Below are 19,801 nucleotides of genomic sequence, written 5' to 3'. Positions count from 1 at the left end.
TTAATAATTGCAGGGCATAGAGAAGAAGCCGCGGAACTATAGTTGCTAATTCAAGCATCTTTTTGACATATGCAGGCTCTAAAAGAGCCTGGTTCACACTTAAACGGAATTCTTTTAGAGTCAGAATGCTTAGATCCGGGCGTTAATAAGACTGCAGTTCCGTATAAATCAAAAAGGCACTGATGAGACAACAATCAAGAATATAGAGAAAAATCCCATACGATTACTTGTGAAATGCTCTGTCAACAGCATAACTTTCTTGAAGTTGATCAAATTTATCGACTACAATTATGAAACCATTGTACTCTATGACGAACTCTGGACAGGATAATTCAGTACTAGTACCATCGCGTTCTCTGCGGTTAACGTTTCCGACGTTTTTAGGATCATGATAGTTGACAAAATAAATAGGTACTTATCTCTTATCTTATCCAACTAACTGACAAAAATATCGAAGAAATAAGCTCACTTACTAGTTTCACCGATTTTTTATCAAACACGCGAAAAGATGTCCTTTAGCACAATATAAACGTCACCACAAATGACATGTCATTCATTCAATATACCTCCAATCGTTCGCAACTGGTCAAGCGTAATAAGAAAGTTAATGATAATCCAACCGTTTGTCGCTTGATGGTGATTTCATTATAAATCAGAAATAGGTGGTTAGTGGCACTAACCACCAAAGACTGAAAGAGTTAAACATTCGAATTATCAAAAATAGATTAAACCTTCAAAATATATCAATGGATAGTATGGGTATGGATTATGCAACATTCATGGTAGATGGCATACGAAGAAGTTTCTAAAATGCTTAAACGACGTCAAAGCTGATATTGCGCGAAAGCTTTTACTACGATCAAAGTTTTGTAACAATTTCTCACTTTTTTATTATTAAAGTATAGTATAAAAGTAAGCTAGAAAATGCTTGAGTTTCTAGCAAAACGTGTTTGTTATAATGAAATTTACTTGAGCCCACGTTGTAAAACTTTCAGACGGTTCTAGATTTACAGGATTTAAATATATATATATATATATATATATATATATATATATATATATATATATATATATATATATATATATACTTTTGAATATAAAAATTTTGTTTAAAACACTTATCACAAAATATTTAGGAATTTTAATAGCAATTGAATAAATATTTTCACATAGATCATATTATAAAAAGTCATAAAAAATAAATTCGAGTGAATCCTACGATGAATAAATAATCAATAATCTTGAAGTAAAATATTTAGTTTTTTCTTTAGTATAATATATGAAATCATTGAATTTCATTATAGTCTATTTTTATAATTGACAGTGTAATGAAACGATGAAGCCTTCGTAACCCATAAGCCTATCACTTCTTTTAGTAGAAAGTTAAATTATTTTTTCGAATTATACCTCAAATATTTTCGTATAAAATAACATTTCTAAAAATATAATGAATATATCGGGTGCAATTATATTTTTACCTCATTAACATGCTCGTAACATCCAAAAAGCCGAATGTAGAAAAGTTTATTTTTGTATAAAATGTTTAATTTTTCCACAAGGTATGAAGAACATTATGTCATACTGGTCATATAGGTATAAGGGTTTGATTTTTAAACAAACTTACGATCATAAACAATAATTTTAATATTAAAAATCAGAATCGGAATCAGATGATGAACTGTTGAAACCAATATTCACAATGAAGTGGCTTGAACATTTCATCAGTAATAGGAAAGAAGCACATAGAATACAGTTCTCTCACAGAACCAGAATAGAACTTAATATTCTTTGAATTCCGCCAAATCTTTAAATTCTCTCAACCATTTGGTTGTGGTCAACTTTTCTAAAAGTACCGAGTGATAACTTGCATTATCCATTACTGTTACATAGTTCTGAGGAAGAAGATATTTGATTTAATCGAACCATCCTTTAAAAACATCAGCATTTATGTCCTCGTGGTCATCAGCGAAACGAGTATATTAAAAAGTCTATAAACCACCCTTATCAAAACCGTTTAAATTACCGATTTGTACAATTATTAGTCTGTCTTTGATTTGTAACAGTTTTATCTTGTCAATATTTATTTATTAAATATTGAAATAGACTTTCTGGAATGCTTTTTTCCACAAAAACCTGTTTCATTTATACGTTTCCTAATGTGCTTCGAATTAAATCAGGGCAATCGTCATTATCTCGAACCGTGATAAGAACTTTGTCCACTGTCGGAAATCCGTTTCCAAATAAATCGCATCTACTTTCCCTTAAAGTCTTCTTTTCAAATGAGTTTTTATTTCACATTTAGGTTTTCCTGGAATTTACGTCTACAATAACTTAACTCTACTAATTCTACTGTGTTATCAACACTTTTGCATAAATGTTTGTCTTAAGATAATTTAAAACAATTGAATAATTTTTTTGGCGTTAACGCGGTTATATCAAATTTTCCATAATCATACTATATTAGACACTGCGCCTTGCAAGTTGCAACTAAACTAAACTGTTCAGAATACAAAACTTCTCACTATATAGAAAAACCTAAGATCATATTTTTGGTGAGAGAGAAAGAGGAAAATAAGCTTTATTGTAATAAGAAAAATTTACAATTTTATATATATATATATATATATATATATATATAATATAAAATAATTTGTCTAATAATAATAATAAGAATAATATATTAATATCTTACTTCACACCAAATGGAATTAGATAAGTCTATGGTAGATTGTAGAATTCTGCCACAGAATAATGATGTATTTCAAGCAGAAATGCCTTTGTCAATCTCCGGAAACTTTTTAAACGTATCTGCCACTTTGAATTCTGAAGTTAGTTCATTGAATAATTTTTTACCATTGGATACGATGGAATTTTTTCACCAGATCACAGGTGGGTCTTTTTAAATAAATGTCCAAATTTTTTTTCTAGTAGGGTAATTATGAATGGGTCTCTCACCAAACAAACGGATTCTAAAATTAAAAGAGCGCAGAATGTTAAAATTTGGACATAATGTAACGATTTCCTCCACTAGAAGATTCTTGTGTTAATCTGACCGTGTAAGGAGTCATCGGGTCCAGTAAACAGTTAATGTCATTGTGTGATCTGAAATGATTTATTACACGAACAGCTGATTGATTTGCATACGGCTAAAGCTTGTTTATCGGATGAGATGGATATTATTTCTGGACGCGAAAGTTCAGAGACCCTGTACTTACAGGATGTATCACTTGATTCAGCTTCACATGATCAAGGGCATCCACCGTTGGTGGAGGTGTGGTTTCTCTAGACAATGAAGATTCAACAGACCATTTTAATGAATCTCCAGGTGGCCGCATAACACCGTCAAACAATTTGCTAACAGAAACTTTTTTTGAAAACCAATTTTTAATTATGTTGTTGTTGAATAAGGTAACCCAATGAATGAACTCTATAAAACCGAACTTTAACATGATGTACAATATGATTTGTGGTGCCACCTGTATGGATATTGATGACTATTACATAATGCCACTTTTGAATGCTGCTACATATTATGGCATACAAAACAAAAAAAATCAATTTGTGTGGAAGATGATGTAATATAGGTGGGTCGTTCGTCAAGCTGAAAATCAGTAAAATTGATTAAAATACAATTGAAAATAAATTTGAATGTTCCCCATCACTTCTGTCTATGGAACAAATTTTATTCAAGGTAATAGGTTAAAAAAATGAAAATACCTTAGACGAATATTGTAAATCATAAAATTACCTACAACCTGTTAAGGTTATAATGTTTCAGATTTACTGTCGTCTTTAATAGCTATAATGATTGCACGAGAAATACCAAAGCTGCAAAACAACATCGTCGAACATTAACAACCAGTGATAGTTCCAACCAGTCAACAGAAATTTCTTATAAATACTCACAAGTCTCGGTTAATTTCAATGTTGTAAGAAAAGTTTACTGCTGAAAATATATTGGTGAAACCATTAAATACGACAACTTTCACAACTTTTTGAATCATTATCTCAGAAACAGTGGCTTGTAGGAAAAAAATTATTTTTTTATGATAAAACTCACCGTTTTGCTGAAAATTGCGAAAAACTCATTTTTTTTATCTTTGACCTCGAATAAAATTTTTTCCATACAAGGAAAAGATGGGAAACATTCAAATTCTATGTTCAATTGTATTTTAAACAATTTCACTGATTTTCATCTTTATCTATATGATGGAGTTTATATAACTTCTAATGTCTAAATTGACCGGATTATTTCACTAGATTGTATATTGGAGTTTAAATATTTTTCAAATTTCGAAAATCTTGTTTCATCTCCTCAGATGAAAAATCGTGAATATGAATTTTCTTTGTTTCATCAGAATTGAACAGTTGAACAGAGTTAAAGATATATTGAAAAGATTGTGTTGTGTATCAAGTACCGATTTAATCCACAAATCTGACTTGAAGGCAGTAAACATGTTGATATCATCTCCTCATCATCTATCTTCTTTTCTATAAGATTCCATTTATATTAGTTTTTTTATAACATATCGTATATCACGGTAATAGTTGGTACGCTGTTGATTAATAGCGAGTTAAATATTTCTTGAGGAATTTGATTCTTGATTAAATTAGAGACGTTATCATTGAGGTGGCCAATTTGGATAATCGCAGAGTATACAAAAAAACCGCTAGTTGTTGACTTCTGAGAATGTAAAATTTATGTAGTGCCTTTGTCCTGTACATCCCATTCAGAAAAAGTGTCGACATTTGCCGCTGCTTCGAAACTTATCATATTTATTATTTTCTAGAAAAATTCTTATAGCAATTCTCACATTTGTACATATTCGTATCGTGAAAAAATAAAAAACAAATACAAATATAATAAATAATATACATAATAATAAACAAATACAACAATCAAACAATATTGTAATTTTGAAATTTGTCGGTAAAAGGTTCTTGGAGTAATTGGAGTTATTGCTCTATACAGCTAATGATTATGAGGGTCCGAAAACGGGTATTAGCTCAGATATATTTATGCAAATTTAGATTATTTTATGGTAATCGATAATTTTATAATAATATTTAAAAGTAGGTTTTATTACTCTCTAGCAGATAAAAATAAACTATCACATTATGAATATCAGATCCCTTAAAATATTTCAATAGCCAAAATATATCATAGCAAATACGGTTTTAGTGATATAAGAGTTTAACAAAATTTATTGAAAGTATCCTGATATTCATAAGTCAATTAATTTAATTTGTATACTTATCTCACGATCCTTTTTACATGACCAGATATTGGGTAGGGCGTAGGCACGCTTTATGAATTTAAACTATTCACTTTCTTCCAATGAAAGTGATTTATATAGTTGTTGTAAAACAGACTTCAATGGGATGGTAATAAATGTATTCAAACAAACCCTCTTTTACTTGTAGCTTTTATTGTCAGATTTTATTTTAGAGGTATAGGTGGACTAAAGCATTCAGAAAAGCGATGGTTATTTTTCTTGTAAATTCGACCATTTCTAAAATAGAATTTCAATCCATTTCTCGTTCTGTAACAATATGATATTGACAAATGTTACAGAATAGAATAAATAATAATAAATTAGGATTTACTCAAGTTAAAGTATTATTAACTCTATTTTTGTACAATGAGACATGTGAAGAGGAAGAGTTGGGTGAAAAATTACTAAGTTCAAGGTAATTTGATCCATACTGAAGGAAAAAAAGTATTCGAATTTAATAAAGCCTTTAGGGTACAACAAAACTTGTGGTGGATTTGGAACTTCAGAATAAGAATGAGAATATATGAAATGTTACTTAAATATAAAAGGTATCAGCTAGTTCAATGAGTTTCCAGTTTATCTAAAAAATTATCTTTCAAAAGTTTAGCAAAATTCCCTTTCCAAATAGTTATTTTTTCTCTTTAGAAATAGAGAAAAGTCTTAGAAAGAGATGTCAGGTGGATGCGACGCATGAGACAGTTTAGTTAATTTTTCAGCAACAATACCGAACGAATAAGCAGATGCATTTTCATTGAGCTCTTCTCTTAAGCAAATGTGATAGTTTTTTCTAAAGTGCCAGAAATTAGCATAATATTGGTAAAATATCGTTCCACATTTTTCCATATAATAGGACGAAGTTTCTCGATTTTACGGTACAACCATGTTTTATCTACTGTAATATATAGGCGAAAAAATTTACGTTTGAAGATATCCAAATATTCTCTCGAATTTTCAATGCGAACAAGGCTTTGCTTAGCATTAAGCAATTGGAGAGCCCCCTTGTAGATATCTTTTTCAACTATAACTATATTCATACCCATAACAGTTGAAATATTTAATTGATTAGCATCGTCCATGTTAGCATGAACACTTTCAAAAGCAGAAATGCAGTTAAACAGGAGAATTCTGAAGATAATATTTATGTAACTTTTTCTCGGTTTCTCCAATTATTATTTCATGTAGAAAATAATATTTGATTCGTTTTTTTATTCAATACTTAGTCAACAAAACAGTTTTCCTCAACTAATCTAGTTGTGAAATTTTCAAACTTTACTTACTAAACACTAAATAATGTACATGGAAGACACACTTTTATGTAATGAAGAATACAAAAATACAAAAAAACAGCCAAAATACAATCTATCGATCCGATAACATCAAATAATTGCTCAAATTATTATGAAAGAAATTTCTACGCGTATTATCAAATTTTACTAATATACTAATATAATTTTAGTAAATAACATAATCGAGAAACACTGGAGATACCTATCTTTATTATAGAATTAGTTGATAACTTATTTGGATCCAGATACATTTCTTTTAATGACATGCAAACAATTGGAAGGCACAGCCATGGGAAATACTGCTGTCCCAGTTCTGCAAATTTAGTCATGAATAATTTCGTTACTGAAAGTTTGAAGCAACTACCCTTTCCAGTTAATTTCGTTAGAGTTTATGTTGCTGATTCCATTTTAGCCATCCCAAAGCAACAAATTAAGTCAGTAATATGTACATTTAACTATGAGGAAAAATTAGATGGTGGTATCCCTTTTTTCGACACAGTGATAATGAGGCGATCGAATAGTAAATTATTAACAAATTGATTTTTCAAACCTTCAGCATCAGCAGGCCGACTACTCAACTTTTATTGGAACCATCTTTGGGGACATAGAAGGGACAATAAAAGGGCTTAATATCTAAGTAGCACGGAATTCTATTCTGATAATATTGATAAAATTAGACAAATTCTCAAAATTAATAGTTACCCAAAAGAGTTGGTTAATAAAATTATAAATGAGAGTAATGTATTATAAATTTTCTTACACAAAAGGATTGTCGGAGAAACTTTGTTTCTAAACGTACTCGTCAAATAATTGTGATCTGGCATTCTACCCAATAAACAAACTTTGCAACTTATCCATATATATCAAAGGCAAAACAACTAAACTCCTGTATTCAAGTATTACTTATCAAATAAAATGTTTAGACTTCAATAAGAGTTACATTGGTGTGACTAAATAGTACTTGAAATCCAGAATATATCAACATGAATAATATTGTCGAGAAAATAATGAAAACAAAAAGGATAAAACAGGCTGGTCTAATATCATTTCACCGATCGTTACAGCTTCAATTTTGATAATGCAATTATTCTGGATAAGAAATATAAATATGCAAAAAGAACCATCAGCGAAATGATATACATAAAACTGAATGATATAGTTAATAGACGGATGGAAATATTATAGGGGTTTAATATAATCATATTTTGACTGTTTATAAGTCAACACACACTGAACGAACTAGATAGTAATAATTAGAAAAATTCCAACGTTTTTACCGTTCATGCTTTTGTTAATATTGGAGCAGTTTGAAAGTATTCATTCACTGATAGATGTATATTAACAAAAGCTTTTGGCATAACGAACTAAAGTGAAATGTACCTATTATATTCCCAGTATTGTGATAAATAATAAAAACATGTGATAATATTATTATAAGTATTAGCAAGTAGCTGGAAGAAAAACTTTTTAAGTAAGTATATAAGACAAATATGATCTGAGGAAACTTTCTGCTTCGGAATTCATTGTAATATCTATAAGTTTACCTCCAGTCTCCGAAGACGATAACTTGGTTATCGAAACGTTCGTCAGACAGTGTAATCGTGAATGTTGGTGTAGCGGTAGTGTAAACAGTGTATTCAGTATCTATAAATGGAAAATGAATGTAAAATTTTGTATATTTTTAGCATCGTATTAACTATGTAACAATTGTGCCATAAATTTGGTTAAACTTAAAATACCAATAACATTCCAAGACAGATTGGTGGTAATGTGTTAGTCTTCACGTCAATTATATAATCATTCATTTTCAAAATAGAAAAAACGTACTCAAACCCTCTTACCCTTACTTACAATGATAAAATGGCGCACATATTCAACTACTTTCCTTCTTTTAGATAATATTTAAAATAATTCAAATCTTATCCAGAGAAAGTAGATAAATTCAATTTTAAATTATTTATGAATTTTATTATTAATGTTATTCACTTCATTTAACATCAATTACTAAGTACTTCTTTACAATCAATACAAATTTTCTGTTGATCCCTAATTCTCGATATAATATTTCATAAAAACATTCGGGATGATATATTTGTATTTTATTCGTAGACGATTTACACTTCATTTATATGGATAATAAAATCTATTGTAGGGAGCCACTAATGGCTCCAGCCTCCCCAGTTTAATGAAACTGAGATGAAATATTCTCTTATTATGGATATATATCTATTTTACCGTCATCAAATGTTGTAACTAAATGAAAGCGGCGTGGTGAACATTATCTTTTAATTGACAATAAAGTAAGTGAATTCGTTCGTGAAATATATACTCAATACAGTAGTTTTTGGTGCCATTGGTTTATCTAATATGCAAGTTTTTAGAGTTCATGTTTACCATGATGCATCTCCAGCATTTTAGATGATGTCAGAGTTTTCCCATTGTTCTTATTCTTTGTATTGTATGGGAGCATTTTTTGTTCATTTTCGTAAATGAGGCATTATTTAAAAGAAAATTTTTCAAAGTATTAAAATGGCTATGTCTAGATCTTCGCTTTTGCAAAAAGAGACATTTTTACTTTGGACAACTAATGTAAACTTTCATTAATTCAAAATATGAAATACATGCATCTATATAATTGATTTACGCAAAAACAATGTTATCAATCTCTTTTCTCTGCTCTAGTTAATCGTCGTTTCTTATTTGAAATCACTTAAATATTTTATTGAAACCGTGGTATAAGTTTCTCTGCATTGACTTGCGATTTACTGTATTTCTCTCTTATAGCTTCATGTAAATAGTATCAAAACTCACTAAACTAGTTAAACTAGCACGAAAACATTTTTTTCCTTCATACATTGAATTACAAGATGATGTGTAAGTTTATATTGATGTCCACATATAGATACAAACGTAGTAAAACTTCTCTTTAACTAAATCCGATTTTTTCAAGTAGTTTTTAGTAGAATAAATGTTTCTATATTTAGTATGCGTTGTTTTACGAGTAGCTGCATAAGAGTAAATGATTTTAGCACTATTTCTTCTTAAAATTTGTCCACTTATCTTAAAAGTGCTAGCAACCATGGCTCAACTTTATTAATTATAATTTTCCCAATATTTACCAATAATTTAATTACTCATTATAGTTTTATTCTGTATATTTTTATGTTTGTTTCTTAGTTTTTAGTTGTATTGCTTAGATGAATTGTCAGAGCTTATTCTTTGCCTTTGGTTTACATGAAGTCAAACATTATTTTTTGAATTCCCCTATGAATTTCGTTTAAATATAAGAATATAGAAAACTAAAATAAATGTTGCGATTTTAACCAAAACTTCAACACAATTTGATAGTATTATAACATGTTTAATGTTGATTTTAAGAAATTATCGGAATAATGACCAATTTATTGAAGACGACTTCTCTTGCTTTCACTTTTATTAAAGTCGTCTTTGAAAATAAGAGTTATTGGAACATGGTCGAATTCGACACATAGCTGATATTTCTGACCTGAAATTTTGTCTTTTTTTTTAAGTGGTTGCACTTGTGGAAGTCAACTGTAGGGTTATTAGACACGATTTTTTTAGGAGCACAATATTTTTCGTTTTCTGAGTAAAAACGAAATCTTTTGGATATGGATATTGTTCCTAAAAAAATGAAAAACTAAACTATTCCGCAAACATTGGAAATTTGGATATATAAAATTGTTCTCATATCTGAAAAACACATTACTCATATAGGCAACTAGCCATGTAGTAAAAAAAAGAACCATAAAGCCTCCCTTTATTAAACGACGTCACTTTATTAAAACCAATTTGTTAATGAGACCTTGTGAACGTGGGTACCTGTTCAATACATCACAAATGAAGTTGACTTTATTAAAATCGTCGCTCTGATAATTTTCTGTTAATTCTACCTACTCTCCTAGGAATCGAATTCGGACGTTTTAAAATGTTTAAAATGTTTAAATGTCGAGACAAAAACTTCTATTATGCGCAGTCATGGTTCATTTTAGTTTAAAAAAATCAAATGAATATAACGTAAAATTTGTGGTTCCGTTTTAGATTCATGGAATTAAATACAGCCCCACAACTTACATTAATCGAAATTAGTATGCTGTTAAGAGATCACTGTTCTCGTGTCATCTGCTACGGCTCACGAAGTTGATGGTGCTGATTGCTTAACAGAGCGCACGTGTCAGAATTGGTACAAAAAATTCCGTTCTGAAGATTTTCCCCTCAAAGTTGAGCAACGTTCTGGTCGGCCTACTGAAATTCATGATGACCAAGTCAAAGTTTATAATTGAAGAGGGCATATTTAACACAAAGAATCAACATTTGCGATATGCACTCTAAACGAAATGAAACTGGCCCTTTCTTGAAAATAATCATCACTGCTGATGAAAGATGTGTCCTGTACGGTAACATAGTTCGAAAACAATCATGCAGCAAGCACGATGAACTCTCATAAACCACATCGAAAGCTGAAAAACAACAAAGAAAACCCATGCTCTCAATTCGGCGGGATTACAAAGTTGTTGTATTTTTTGAGCTGCTTCCCAGGAATCAAACGATCAATGCTAATGGTTACTGTCAAAAATTAATGGAATCGGATGAAGCAATCAAAGAGAAGCGGCCAGAATTGTACAATCAGGAAGGTTTCGTACTCCACCATTATAATGCAAGGCCTCACACATCTTTGGCAACTCATAAGAAACTATTGGAGCTTGGCTGGGAAATGATGCCACATCCCTCATACAGCCCTGATCTGACACCTGATACTATTTATTCCAAAGTTTGCAGAATTCTTTGAATGGTAAAACTTTCACAAATGACGATGACCTTCAATCGCACCTGATTCAGTTTTTTGTTGATAAGGACCAGAAATTTTATCGGCGTGGAATCATGGAGCTGAAAGAAAGATAGCAAAACGTCATTGGAAAATATATGATTGAAAACTATTCTATGTTAAATTAAAAAAAAATGTTTTATTTTACACTAGGAAACCGAAATTACTTTGTTGCCAACCCATCATTTTATTCTAAGAGAGATTTCTACGCTCTATAGTGTTAAAAATGATCAATGTTTAAGTATACTGAAGTTGGTAAGTATAAGAAAATATTTTTGCTCTAAAACTTGACAAAGTTTCATCTACAATAATATCTAAAGGTTCATCCAAAGTAGGTATTATTTTTTGTGATATTTGTTTTTCGGATCATTGTCTTACTGTACCATCTAGAACTGCAGAATCTTGCACTTACATGATTCTGGGAGAGGTAAAATATACGTTTACATTTTTTGAATCTCTATTTTATATGTTTCAAAGCGAATAAAAATTGTTGTTATCAGTTCTAAGACTAAAAAAGAGCTAACACAATATTATTGCATGAACACAATGATTATGTATTACTGAAAATCTCGGTTATTAGAATATTCTGATGAATTAAAAAATATAAAGGTCCATCGCACTATTTGAATGGAAAGACATTTAAGATACTAGTATAATTCTATCAAATTTTCGATACTTACAAAGTATGGTTGCTTCTAGAACAAATTTGAGTAACTCTGCGAAAATATCTCCCACGTCTCACCAAGAGGAGGCAAACAAGAGACGAGATTCTCTCACTTTGACGACAACAATCGTGTTATATTCACTGAATTACAGTATTACATTAACAATTGAAATAATTTCATAATTATCCCGCTCTTATGTATAATTATAGTTCATATTTTTTTGTACTAATCTATAATAATCATAAAATAAGCTGTGTACATCAAATAGCAAATTATTTCTGTATTTAACAATAATTCCCCATTTTACAATAAGACAACAATTATCAACCTCATTGAATTTAAAGAAATTTTCGCATAGCATTGATTAATTAATGTTGTGTATCTCGAAAGAACTGAATGATGAAATATGACGTCATGACAGTTTGTGGGTAAAATATATAATTTTCTTGACCGAAGCAATATTAATGATCATGCTCTAATCATATACGGCAACTGTACGAATATGCAATCATTACTCACACTGCTCTCTGACATCGATTATTTTAATACAGTTTATATGCCCCTTTGGTCTGTATATCTTTTAGGGTGCGTTGTGAAACTGTTCCTTTGAGTAGCTTCGAAAAAATGTGTTTATCGAACTGATTATATGAAGATATACACCGGGAAAATTAATTTATGTGTAAGAGACAAGTTCAATACAGTTGACAAGTACGGCACGACTATACTGTAATTGTTATATAATGTATACACTTCAAATACCAATCTGTCATTTTTTTAATACATTATTTGTTACATATGAACTATCTGATTCTCATCATCTCGTTTATAAAAGTGTAGGTACAGTTTCTTCAATTGTGTTCTGTCTGTTGAGGTAAGTAATAGATTTAGATAGGTTTAACAAACTAGTTTCATAGAATTGTATGTATTGGACACAGTAAAACTATATCACGTGTTTTCCATACTAGTTACATCCAGATCATAAGCACAGAGTAATTGGTCAATTCAGTTATATTTTTCGCATAAGGTGTTAGAAGAATCTTTCAATTAAATTAGACAAAGTGCTTTATGAGTGTACCTTTTGGGGTTGTGAACCGTTATCCTTAGCAGGAGCCAAAGGTCTGTTTTAATAAAAAGAAACTTATTTCACAAAGACCGACTTCCTTTCTACTGATATAAGTTGCTGTTCGCGGTTGAAGGAATAGGAGGTTCTTCCTGAAACTATTTTTTCTATTTGCTTCAAGTATCTTAATGCCCGATTACCCATTGGATGTATAAAGGAAGGTAGTACAACGCTGGTATACAGAGTCTTTATTAAGTTTATATTTCCAAGATCCTTGAGAGAGTCTCGCTTTTTGTTCGCACTGTCTTAGATTGTTTAAATATATTCCAATGAATGTGAAGATGGTTCCCAAATATCGGTTGCTGTCGACCCATATTAACATTACTACGGAAAACCATTATTTTAGTTTTATTGGGATTTCGAAATCTTAAGGTTTCTCTGCACACTCTGCAAGTAAAACCATATTATGGAAGTACAGTAGTATATTATTATTATTTACATTGTTATCAGAAGTTACTTCTTTAACACACCGATTTTGAAAGTAGGCTTTCAAGTTTGAAATGAAGAAAGAAAATAACAAGGGGATCACGGTATCTCATTGTTTTATTTATTTCGATTTTTTTGTAGTTTTGATTTGCTCGATGGACAATAGTGCCAAGTCGTAAATAATTTTTAGTATCCTTTTGTACTCCTCAAACATCGAATAGCTTTTCTCATAATAACTTATTTTCCACATGTAAAATAGATAGAGTTCATGAGCACAATACTACATAGACGTTGATTTAATAATCGCCAAATTGATTAAAAGAGAAAATATTTTGATGGTCATGATTAAGATGTGTTTACAGATGTTTTATATTAAGCAGAACCATAAAAATGTTAAATTATCGAATCGAAATGATGATTGTACGGGGGTTGTTTAAGAAGTTTTCGACTGACAAACTAAACATGTTTTATATATATATATATATATATATATATATATATATATATATATATATATATATATATATAATATACATACGCTAATAGTCTTTTTTAAATTTAACCTATGTTTGGCACTTACTTCTGTTTTACAATTGTATAATGGAAACGGAGAAAATTGAGTATCGAGCAGTCTTTAAATATGTGTTTTTGAAAGGCACTATGCGTACTCAAAAGAAAGTATTTAGACCTTATACTATCAAACGCGTAATCAAATGAAGGTCTTATTAATGTGGCTTCGGCAGAATGAAGCGGTTTGTAGCGTCGATTCATGAATCCTCGACTACACTTCTGAAACGATACAAAAATTAGGACAGTGAAAGTCAAAAGGTGAACCTGCTTTGAAAAATGCAAATGCAAAATATAATAGTGATCGGTTTTAGGGGTAGTTATGAAATGTCCTCATCGAATATCTTCAAAATGGTAAAACAATAATAAGGGAGTATCACACATCATTGCTTGATAAAATAAAGGACGAAATTACAAAAAAAGCGAAGAAAAAGAAAGGATAATACACCTCACATTTTGGTGATCGCCAACTATTATTTGAAAGGATTAAAAATATCGTCGGTCAAAATGTATATACCGACAAATATAAATGTTTATGGAAACAAATGTATTGTTTCTTTGTTAAGTCGAAAACTTTTCATAAAACCTTCGTAAACATATTTTCTGAATCTATCTGAGCTTCTGGTAAATATGACCAAATGATTTCCTCTTATACAATAAGAAAAAATAAGAAAGAGTTACCTCTCGAATTTTCTTGACCAGCAACTCGACCTGCAAAGTCTAGTATGTTTACTTTTCAGCAAAGTACTACGTTAGTATCATATATACCAAAGAAAAGAATGTTTTTCTCGTTACTCAACGTTGGTGGCATAAAAACTTTTGTTGTCAATGCAACAAACAAATCCACCTGGAATATTAGAAGAAGGAAGTTTTTACAGACTTCAGCATTTCATCTAATTGAAAGTTATCTTTAACGTCGGATTACTAAGAATATACCAAATATTATAAACCAACAAATTGGGCGAGTCTTCGGACTAGAAGCAACAGGAAGAAAAATAAACCATCACGATTTTCTTGTGTTAATTGTAAAAAATTGTCCTCTTGAAATATTCATTACATGTTTGTCGTGACCTTTCTATTAATAAAAACGAAAGCGAACATTATGACACAATGCTCATTCCTGTTTTGTTTACTAAAATGGTTTAATTAGAATCTTTGTCTAATTCATATGAGTTTATTATTGTTAATAAAGTGATCTAAAGTTTTTTTATCTGAAAAGTTTCTTCTTTATTGCGGATTGAGAGTCCGCGTGCGACATTTCATGCACTAGAAGTAAGGGACGAAAGGTTAATAATAATTTTTAAATTCAAATTTAGGTTTATATTTTTCCATATCAGTCTTTCTGTTCTCATTAAACAGTGCAAGATTTAAAATAAATCTTGTTATATTATTGTATTTCAATTGAAATATATGGCAGCCCATGGAACGATAGGTGTAGCTCATAAACTGAAGAATATTCCAAATTATTATTAAAAGTTAAAATTACTTGACAAACATTAATTAAATGATTCTTACTTTCACAATTATTTGTTTTATTAAAAATGAATTGATTGAAAAGAGGAAAGTTGATGGCTTGTTCACAGTTTTTGTTCTGATAGTAGTTACATACATGCAAAAATAAAAGTTCGTAAATTCAGTGGAATATCACCAAACTTTTTACTTTACATTACGACTTTAAGCCAGAAAAAGTTCAATATGGATCCCATATATCATAATGAAGGTCACCACCCCTAACTAAAACTGCTAAAATGATTCTAAACTAATAATTTACATAAACTGAATCAATACAACATAAATCTTCCGAAGACCAATTTAACGCATACTTCATACGTGTTAAATAAACGCAATTGAAATTTCACACATTTGCTTTGATTCACATTCTAAGATACATATCGACAGCCATAATTCATTCATTGACGTCGCATGTGACGCTCCCCTAAAGACCCAAAGGTGGTAACAATAGAGATGCGTTGGGCGATTCTGTTAGCCGATGACTGAATGGGAACCAATCACTATCGGATGCGATATTCTTTTGTAATTCAATGTGCCACGTTTTGCTTTACCGCCGGGGGTGTTGTAGCTAAAGGGATCAGAGTTTTTGGTTGAGATTTTTTGTTGAATTCTGGAGTTATTGTATGTATGTATGGCATTTTATCGTGAAAATTCACATATCATATTTTTTGTTCAATTCATGTGTGCTCTTCAGTCTCTAATTTGTTGTTAGGTTTTGTTGGCCTACAATATCTTTAAACACCCACTACATTAAGCAACTACAATATTTCTATCACACAGATATGAATATATTAGTTATATTATCTGGTTTGGAACTAAATTCACTTTGAAGAACATCCAAATCCGTTTGAAAATAAGCATATTTCACATTTTTTTTGAAAGCGATGTATTATAAATATCTTATACATTTAGAAAATAGAATGAACATGACATTAATCCAGCTCAAATCTTCTGTAACAAGATAATAGAAACAAAACATTCCCGAGATAAATAATTATCGTCCTATATTTGTGGATCTTCTTTGTACCATTTTAAGTGAGTTAAAGTTCATTTGTGAGTGTAAGATGAAGATTCAACTTATGCAGAGCAAAAATCTGCAATTTTATCGTAGCCACACAATCAGAAGAATTAGCTAGAATTACAAGTATATACGAGTATTTCCCGTTAAATTCTCCTTCAAACAGAGACTAAATTAAACAACGATATTGTTCAGGTCTTTTTGCGTTTAAAGCAATAATGAAATTTATTCATCAAGTCTTCTTATACAATAATTCATAAAGTCAAATATCTTCCTGCGCATCTACTATCTTATGATACATTTGGATTTATAATGTGGTTTCAGAATTTTTTTCCATCGCATTTGGGAATTACAATTATTTTGAAACAAGTAATGAATTGGTCTATGTTACGTAAAAGCATACCAGAGGAACGATTTTGAGGAATTAAACGGAAAAAAAGGGGTGATGGTACGACGATATTGTCAATTGTAATTTTAGGATATATCGAATGATCCAAAATGTCATATTCGAAAGTAAGCGAACAATTGATTCACGTTTGGTTATCTCCTTCTCTCTGCTGCATACTGTTGCATAATGTAGGTATGTGTCGTATCCTTGATATATTTTGTCGCTGACATTCATCACGCAATTCTTCAAATTTTGTCGTATATTTGATATTCTGAAACGTTGAGTGTGTTTATAATAATATCCAAACGATACACCGGACATTTATAATGATAAATACAAACTATTAATATTCAGTCAATATTCAATTTACAATAATAATTTTCAAGGCCAAAATTGAAATAGAAACTATCAAGTCTTGTAATCATGAAAGTGATATGAAATTAAATCAGTGGTTTTGGAGTATCACTGACATCAAATATTCTCAAGGAAATTGAAAATTTTCGTATGGATTGTTTGTTTCTATTTTGCGATACTATTCGAAGCTGTTTTTGCAGGCCTTTTGGTAAGAGCCAAGCATTGACACGTTAAGTCTACCTCTACAATTCCTCGTTGCCCTATTTACCAGAGGTCAATGGGCGACTCGCATTATGCAAGTTGTTCGCGACTTCACGACATTTATTTAATGGCTCATGCCACTCAAATTGTTGAGTTCACCATAAAGAAGACTCCCTAAAACCTCTTTGCAGTTTTTCAAAAATTCCATAGTTAATATCGCCAGAGAAACTTTATACATTGTAAACAAACAGCTCGTAAACAAACAAATTGAAATATGGCGCTCAAACTTCACACTAACATTGAAATAGTTTGTACCAATTCGGGAAATAAAATGTTACCGATTCAATTTACGCGCGTAGTTAAAATGTACCAGACCGGGTCAAATTTGATCCTACTATGTACATTATACGTTCCGATCCGCTATTAATAAATCAATGCCATTTTAGTTTATTATTCAGGAAGAAAAAAGGCATCTTAAAAATATTATGTTTTTACTATACACAACTCTCTTACAACTACATAGTGCTCTCAGTTCGAAGCAGACATTATAGTTTTCGCTGCGTTTGGAATACAACCTAATAGAGTACCCTCAATAGACAAAGAGGACTCAAAACTTCCAAATAACCGAGCTATCAAGAACATTCTAAGCTTCCAAGTGTACAATATTGATAACAAACATAAGAATGATGTCATTTCAACTTGTTTCGGAAAGTATTTACCTGCATCGAATGAGTGAGAAATAACATAATAGGTAAATTTCATATTTGATGTTGGCGAATAATAGATTGTAACTACATAATTTATCCAGCAGTGACAATGTACCTGATTGACACCGTGTATTTTTTATGTTAAATTAATGTTGTGGAAACTTTTCTATTCAGTAATTGACAACAAGTATATGTTGTATATAAAGAATGTCCAATGATAAATGAAAACTTCCATTAAAATGCAAAAATTTTGCATAAAGACGGTCTCATATGTATCAGTATGCTTTATTTGGGTTCTGATTTCTCGATTTCCGGAGTAATATTCATGTTATTTCACACACGATAGTTTTTGCACTAATACTTTTACGAAAATCTATTAGAATTTAACAAGTCGGCATAATAATTTTGTCAAAAATAAAATTATTCTACTAGGGTAACACGAATATTTAGGACAAACTGTATATTTGGCAGTAAATGAAACATTTCAGCATCATCTGTTACAGTATTTTGAACGGTTTATTAGGCAGGTAAAATTCGAATCCCTAAAAAAATGTAGGCCATCACGAAACCTTCCAAGAATATAGAACAATTCATTATTCACTTTAAAATTCTCAGTTATAGAAAAAGCAAACAAGCTGTAAAGTTTATTGAGTGAATGTCACGATTTACAACGTTGTCAGTATTATGAGAAAGTAATACAAGCAGCGATCATCTTTGATCATGAAATTTGTAAATATAGTCCACCAGAAAGTTTGCCGTGACTAAATTGGTTCTTCGAAAAATTTGGTTCTAAGTATTTTATCTTGAGATCAGTATTGAGGAGACTGATAAATTTGCAGTTATTTGGAAATTTTTTATCGCCCTGTTTCTACATATGAAGAATTTCGTAACTGAAGATGATCTTATAGATCAAGCTGATGAGTTGGTGTAATCATATTTCAGCTCATTGATAATATTCTCATGTAACTATGTCCGATGTTTCTATTACAATTATAATTATTACTACCTCTCTTATGTACTTCCTGGCTCTGGAGTTATTTCCTTTATACATGTCTAGAAATATTCAACCCAATTTTTCTCTTGGATATGATTTAATTTATTCATTTTTTCCTTTGATGCTTGTATACTGCCAAATTTTTTCCTATTTGCTTAATTTCTTTCGTTATTTTCACATTTTACTGTAACCTAAGTGTACTGACTCTAATATATTTCCGAGTTTTCGAATACTTATATATTCATCGTCTGGTACTGAAATTATAGTCAAGTACAATATATATATATATATATATATATATATATATATATATATATATATATATATATATATATATTCTAACCAATTAAAATTAATAACGATCAATATAGTAATCAGAATCAATACGCTCACTATTTCTATATATAAACATATAATGATAAACTAAAATTCAAATTCGAAATA

Source organism: Diorhabda sublineata, chromosome 4, assembly GCF_026230105.1.
Source record: "Diorhabda sublineata isolate icDioSubl1.1 chromosome 4, icDioSubl1.1, whole genome shotgun sequence".
Taxonomy (NCBI): Eukaryota; Metazoa; Arthropoda; class Insecta; order Coleoptera; family Chrysomelidae; genus Diorhabda; species Diorhabda sublineata.
The sequence above is the reverse complement of the archived record's forward strand: the minus strand, read 5'-3'. Positions refer to the sequence as shown.